At 58.6% G+C, this 6,290-nt stretch overlaps 1 long non-coding RNA gene across 1 annotated transcript; it reads left to right on the forward strand.

The window, feature by feature from the left end:
- Positions 1-1,696: 1,696 nt before the first annotated feature.
- On the forward strand, positions 1,697-6,096 carry LOC133339405 (uncharacterized). The gene is made up of 3 exons (XR_009754727.1): positions 1,697-1,846; positions 3,021-3,122; positions 6,016-6,096. It is a non-coding gene; the product is annotated as an uncharacterized LOC133339405 (long non-coding RNA).
- The last annotated feature ends 194 nt before the right edge of the window (positions 6,097-6,290 follow it).

The raw sequence follows: 6,290 nt of genomic DNA on the forward strand, positions 1-6,290 counted from the left end.
AGTCACTCAGTCAGTCAGTCAGTCAGTCACTCACTCACTCACTCACCCACCCACCCACCCACCCACTCACCCACCCACCCACCCACTCACCCACTCACTCACTCACTCACCCACTCACCCACCCACCCACCCACTCACTCACCCACTCACCCACCCACTCAACCACTCACTCACCAACTCACTCACCAACTCAGTCAGTCAGTCAGTTAGTTAGTCAGTCACTCACTCGCTCACTCGCTCAGTCACTCACTCACCCACCCACTCACTCACCCACTCACCCACACACCCACCCACCCACTCACCCACCCACTCACCCACTCACTCACCCACTCACCCACCCACTCACCCACCCACCCACTCACCCACCCACTCACTCACCCACCCACCCACCCACTCACCCACTCACTCACCTGGTGGTGAGGCGACTTGGGGTGACCTGTGAACTCTACACGGAGACCCTCAGCGGGTGGCAGAGGGCTCAGACTCGGTGTCGCTTCGATCACGGGGTCACAGAGGTGAGGAACTACTCACCAACTCAGTCAGTCAGTCAATCACTCAGTCAGTCACTCAGTCAGTCAGTTAGTTAGTCAGTCACTCAGTCAGTCACTCAGTCAGTCAGTCAGTCACTCACTCAGTCACTCAGTCATTCACTCACTCAGTCACTCAGTCAGTCACTCAGTCACTCACCCACCCACCCACCCACTCACCCACCCACTCACTCACTCACTCACTCACCCACCCACCCACTCACCCTCTCACTCACTCACTCACTCACCCACTCACCCACCCACCCACCCACTCACTCATCCACTCACCCACCCACTCAACCACTCACTCACCCACCCACTCACCCACTCACTCACCTGGTGGTGAGGCGACTTGGGGTGACCTGTGAACTCTACACGGAGACCCTCAGCGGGTGGCAGAGGGCTCAGACTCGGTGTCGCTTCGATCACGGGGTCACAGAGGTGAGCAACTACTCACCAACTCACTCACCAACTCACTCACCAACTCACTCACCAACTCACTCACCCACTCACCCACCCACCCACTCACCCACTCACCCACCCACTCACCCACTCACCCACCCACCCACTCACCCACTCACTCACTCACTCACCCACTCACTCACCCACTCACCCACCCACTCACCCACTCACCCACTCACTCACTCACCCACCCACCCACTCACCCACCCACCCACTCACTCACTCACTCACCCACTCACCCACTCACTCACCCACTCACCCACTCACTCACCCACTCACTCACCCACCCACTCACCCACTCACTCACTCACTCAACCACTCACTCACCCACCCACCCACCCACTCACCCACTCACTCACCTGGTGGTGAGGCGACTTGGGGTGACCTGTGAACTCTACACGGAGACCCTCAGCGGGTGGCAGAGGGCTCAGACTCGGTGTCGCTTCGATCACGGGGTCACAGAGGTGAGGAACTACTCACCAACTCAGTCAGTCAGTCAATCACTCAGTCAGTCACTCAGTCAGTCAGTTAGTTAGTCAGTCACTCAGTCAGTCACTCAGTCAGTCAGTCAGTCACTCACTCACTCACTCAGTCAGTCACTCACTCAGTCACTCACTCACTCACTCACCCACCCACTCACCCACTCACCCACCCACTCACCCACTCACCCACCCACCCACTCAACCACTCACTCACTCACCCACTCACTCACCCACTCACCCACCCACTCACCCACTCACCCACTCACTCACCTAGTGGTGAGGCGACTTGGGGTGACCTGTGAACTCTACACGGAGACTCTCAGTGGGTGGCAGAGGGCTCAGACTCGGTGTCGCTTCGATCACGGGGTCACAGAGGTGAGGAACTACTCACCAGCTCACTCACCAACTCACTCACCAACTCACTCACCAACTCACTCACCAACTCACTCACCAACTCACTCATCAACTCACTCAGTCAGTCAGTCACTCACCAACTCACTCACCCACTCAGTCAGTCAGTCACTCAGTTAGTCAGTCACTCACTCAGTCACTCATTCAGTCACTCAGTAACTCACTCACTCACTCACTCACTCACCCACTCACTCACTCACCCACCCACCCACTCACTCACCCACTCACTCACTCACCCACTCACTCACCCACTCACTCACTCACTCACCAACTCACTCACCAACTCACCAACTCACTCAGTCAGTCAGTCAGTTACTCAGTTACTCAGTCACTCAGTCACTCAGTCAGTCAGTTACTCACTCAGTCACTCACTTAGTCACTCACTCAGTCACTCACCCACTCACTCACTAACCCACCCACTCACTCACTCACTCTCTCACCCACTCACCCACCCATTCACCCACTCACTCACTCACCCACCCACCCACTCACTCACCCACTCACTCACTCACCCACCCACTCACCCACCCACTCACCCACTCACTCACCCACTCACTCACTCACCAACTCACTCACCAACTCACCAACTCACTCAGTCAGTCAGTCAGTTACTCAGTTACTCAGTCACTCAGTCACTCAGTCAGTCAGTTACTCACTCAGTCACTCACTTAGTCACTCACTCAGTCACTCACCCACTCACTCACTAACCCACCCACTCACTCACTCACTCTCTCACCCACTCACCCACCCATTCACCCACTCACCCACTCACTCACTAACCCACCCACTCACCCACTCACCCACTCACCCACTCACTCACTCACTCACCCACTCACCCACCCACCCACTCACTCACCAACTCACTCACCAACTCACTCAGTCAGTCAGATACTCAGTCACTCAGTCACTCAGTCAGTCAGTTACTCACTCAGTCACTCAGTCAGTCACTCACTCAGTCACTCAGTCACTCACCCAGTCACTCAATCACTCACTCAGTCGCTCACTCACTCACTCAGTCACTCAGTCAGTCACTCAGTCAGTCACTCAGTCACTCACCCAGTCACTCAATCACTCACTCAGTCACTTAGTCACCCACTCACCCACCCACTCACTCACCCACTCACCCTCTCACCCTCAGTGTGTAGTGGCTACGATCCGTGGCGTGATAGAGATCACCAAGCCGGACATCAGGAAGGTGATTGTCATCGGAGCTCCTCCAGACATGGACAGCATCTGCCTGGTGAGTGAGTGGGTGAGTGGGTGAGTGGGTGGGTGAGTGGGTGAGTGAGTGGGTGAGTGGGTGGGTGAGTGGGTGAGTGAGTGGGTGAGTGGGTGGGTGAGTGGGTGAGTGGGTGGGTGAGTGGGTGAGTGAGTGGGTGAGTGAGTGGGTAGTGGGTGGGGTGGTGAGTGGTGGTGGTGTGTGAGTGGGTGAGTGATGATGAGTGAGTGAGTGGGTGGGTGGGTGAGTGAGTGAGTGGGTGGGTGGGTGAGTGAGTGAGGTCGGTGGGTGGGTGAGTGAGTGAGTGGGTGGGTGGGTGGGTGAGTGAGTGGGTGAGTGAGTGGGTGAGTGGGTGAGTAGGTGGTGAGTGAGTGGGTGAGTGGGTGAGTGGTGGGTGAGTGGGTGAGTGGGTTGAGTGGGTGGGTGAGTGAGTGGGTGAGTGGGGTGAGTGGGTGGGTGAGTGGGTGAGTGAGTGGGTGAGTGGGTGGGTGAGTGGGTGGGTGAGTGGGTGAGTGAGTGAGTGAGTGGGTGGGTGAGTGGGTGAGTGAGTGAGTGAGTGGGTGGGGGGTGGGTGAGTGAGTGGGTGAGTGGGTGAGTGAGTGGGTGGGTGGGTGAGTGGGTGAGTGGGTGAGTGGGTGGGTGAGTGAGTGAGTGGGTGAGTGAGTGGGTGGGTGGGTGAGTGGGTGGTGTGAGTGGGTGAGTGGGTGGGTGAGTGGGTGGGTGAGTGGGTGAGTGGGTGGGTGGGTGAGTGAGTGAGTGGGTGAGTGGGTGGGTGGGTGAGTGAGTGGGTGAGTGGGTGGGTGGGTGAGTGAGTGAGGTGGGTGACTGGGTGAGTGGGTGGGTGAATGAGTGGGTGAGTGAGTGGGTGAGTGAGTGGGTGAGTGAGTGGGGGAGTGGGTGAGTGGGTGGGTGAGTGAGTGGGTGAGTGAGTGGGTGGGTGGGTGAGTGGGTGGGTGAGTGGTGAGTGGGTGGGTGAGTGGGTGAGTGAGTGGGTGAGTGAGTGAGTGGGTGAGTGAGTGGTGGGAGTGAGTGGGTGAGTGAGTGGGTGAGTGGGTGAGTGGGTGGGTGAGTGAGTGGGTGAGTGAGTGGGTGAGTGGGTGGGTGGGTGAGTGGGTGAGTGAGTGGGGTGAGTGAGTGGTGAGTGGGTGGGTGGGTGAGTGAGTGAGTGGGTGACTGGGTGAGTGGGTGGGTGAGTGAGTGAGTGAGTGGGTGGGTGGGTGGGTGAGTGGGTGGGTGGGTGGGTGAGTGAGTGGGTGGGTGACTGGGTGAGTGGGTGGGTGAGTGAGTGAGTGGGTGGGTGACTGGGTGAGTGGGTGGGTGAGTGGGTGAGTGGGTGAGTGGGTGGGTGGGTGAGTGAGTGAGTGGGTAGGTTGGTGGGTGAGTGGGTGAGTGGGTGAGTGAGTGAGTGGGTGGGTGGGTGAGTGAGTGGGTGAGTGGGTGAGTGGGTGGGTGGGTGAGTGGGTGAGTGAGTGGGTGAGTGGGTAAGTGAGTGGGTGGGTGGGTGGGTGAGTGGGTGAGTGGGTGGGTGGGTGCGTGGGTGAGTGAGTGGGTGAGTGAGTGAGTGAGTGGGTGGGTGAGTGGGTGGGTGGGTGAGTGGGTGAGTGGGTGGGTGGGTGAGTGGGTGAGTGGGTGGGTGAGTGAGTGGGTGAGTGGGTGAGTGGGTGGGTGAGTGGGTGAGTGGGTGGGTGAGTGGTGAGTGAGTGGGTGGGTGGGTGAGTGAGTGGGTGAGTGGGTGAGTGAGTGGGTGAGTGGGTGGGTGGGTGGGTGGGTGAGTGAGTGAGTGAGTGAGTGAGTGAGTGGGTGGGTGGGTGAGTGAGTGAGTGGGTGGGTGGGTGAGTGGGTGAGTGGGTGGGTGAGTGAGTGGGTGAGTGGGTGAGTGGGTGGGTGAGTGGGTGGGTGAGTGGGTGAGTGAGTGAGTGGGTGAGTGGGGGGGTGAGTGGGTGAGTGGGGGGGTGGGTGGGTGAGTGAGTGGGTGAGTGGGTGAGTGGGTGGGTGGGTGAGTGGGTGAGTGAGTGGGTGAGTGGGTGAGTGAGTGGGTGGGTGGGTGGGTGAGTGGGTGAGTGGGTGGGTGGGTGCGTGGGTGAGTGAGTGGGTGAGTGAGTGAGTGAGTGGGTGGGTGAGTGGGTGGGTGGGTGAGTGGGTGAGTGGGTGGGTGGGTGGGTGAGTGGGTGAGTGGGTGGGTGAGTGAGTGGGTGAGTGGGTGAGTGGGTGGGTGAGTGGGTGAGTGGGTGGGTGAGTGGGTGAGTGAGTGGGTGGGTGGGTGAGTGGGTGAGTGGGTGAGTGAGTGGGTGAGTGGGTGGGTGGGTGGGTGGGTGAGTGAGTGAGTGGGTGGGTGGGTGAGTGAGTGAGTGAGTGGGTGGGTGGGTGAGTGGGTGAGTGGGTGGGTGAGTGAGTGGGTGAGTGGGTGAGTGGGTGGGTGAGTGGGTGGGTGAGTGGGTGAGTGAGTGAGTGGGTGAGTGGGGGGGTGAGTGGGTGAGTGGGGGGGTGGGTGGGTGAGTGAGTGAGTGGTTGAGTGAGTGAGTGAGTGGGTGGGTGGGTGGGTGAGTGGGTGAGTGGGTGGGTGAGTGAGTGGGTCAGTGGGTGAGTGGGTGGGTGAGTGGGTGGGTGAGTGGGTGAGTGAGTGAGTGGGTGAGTGGGGGGGTGAGTGGGTGAGTGGGGGGGTGGGTGGGTGAGTGAGTGAGTGGTTGAGTGAGTGAGTGAGTGTGTGAGTGAGTGAGTGGGTGGGTTAGTGAATGAGTGAGTGAGTGACTGAGTGAGTGAGTGCGTGAGTGACTGAGTGACTGACTGAGTGAGTGAGTGGGTGGGTGCGTAGTTATACTAGTTAGTGTACTAGTTAGTGTACTAGTGTACTAGTTAGTGTACTAGTTAGTGTACTAGTTAGTTTACTAACTAGTAGTTGTTGTTGTTGTTTCAGGCTCTGGGTCGTGCCGGCAGAGATGGAGAGGCAGCTTCTGCCATGGTGATGTGGGCCCCAGCTGACATCTCTAGAAGCAGGTGATGGTGGTGATGGTGGTGATGGTGGTGATGGTGGTGATGGTGGTGATGGTGGTGATGGTGATGGTGGTGATGGTGATGGTGGTGATGGTGGTGATGGTGGTGGTGGTGGTGGTGGTGATGGTGGTGATGGTGATGATGGTGGTGATGGTGGTGTTGGTGGTGGTGATGATGGTGATGGTGGTCATGGTGGTG

This window comes from Lethenteron reissneri, unplaced genomic scaffold (assembly GCF_015708825.2).
Source record: "Lethenteron reissneri isolate LAM-NWPU_2019-01 unplaced genomic scaffold, ASM1570882v1 scaffold_1860, whole genome shotgun sequence".
Classification (NCBI taxonomy): domain Eukaryota; kingdom Metazoa; phylum Chordata; class Hyperoartia; order Petromyzontiformes; family Petromyzontidae; genus Lethenteron; species Lethenteron reissneri.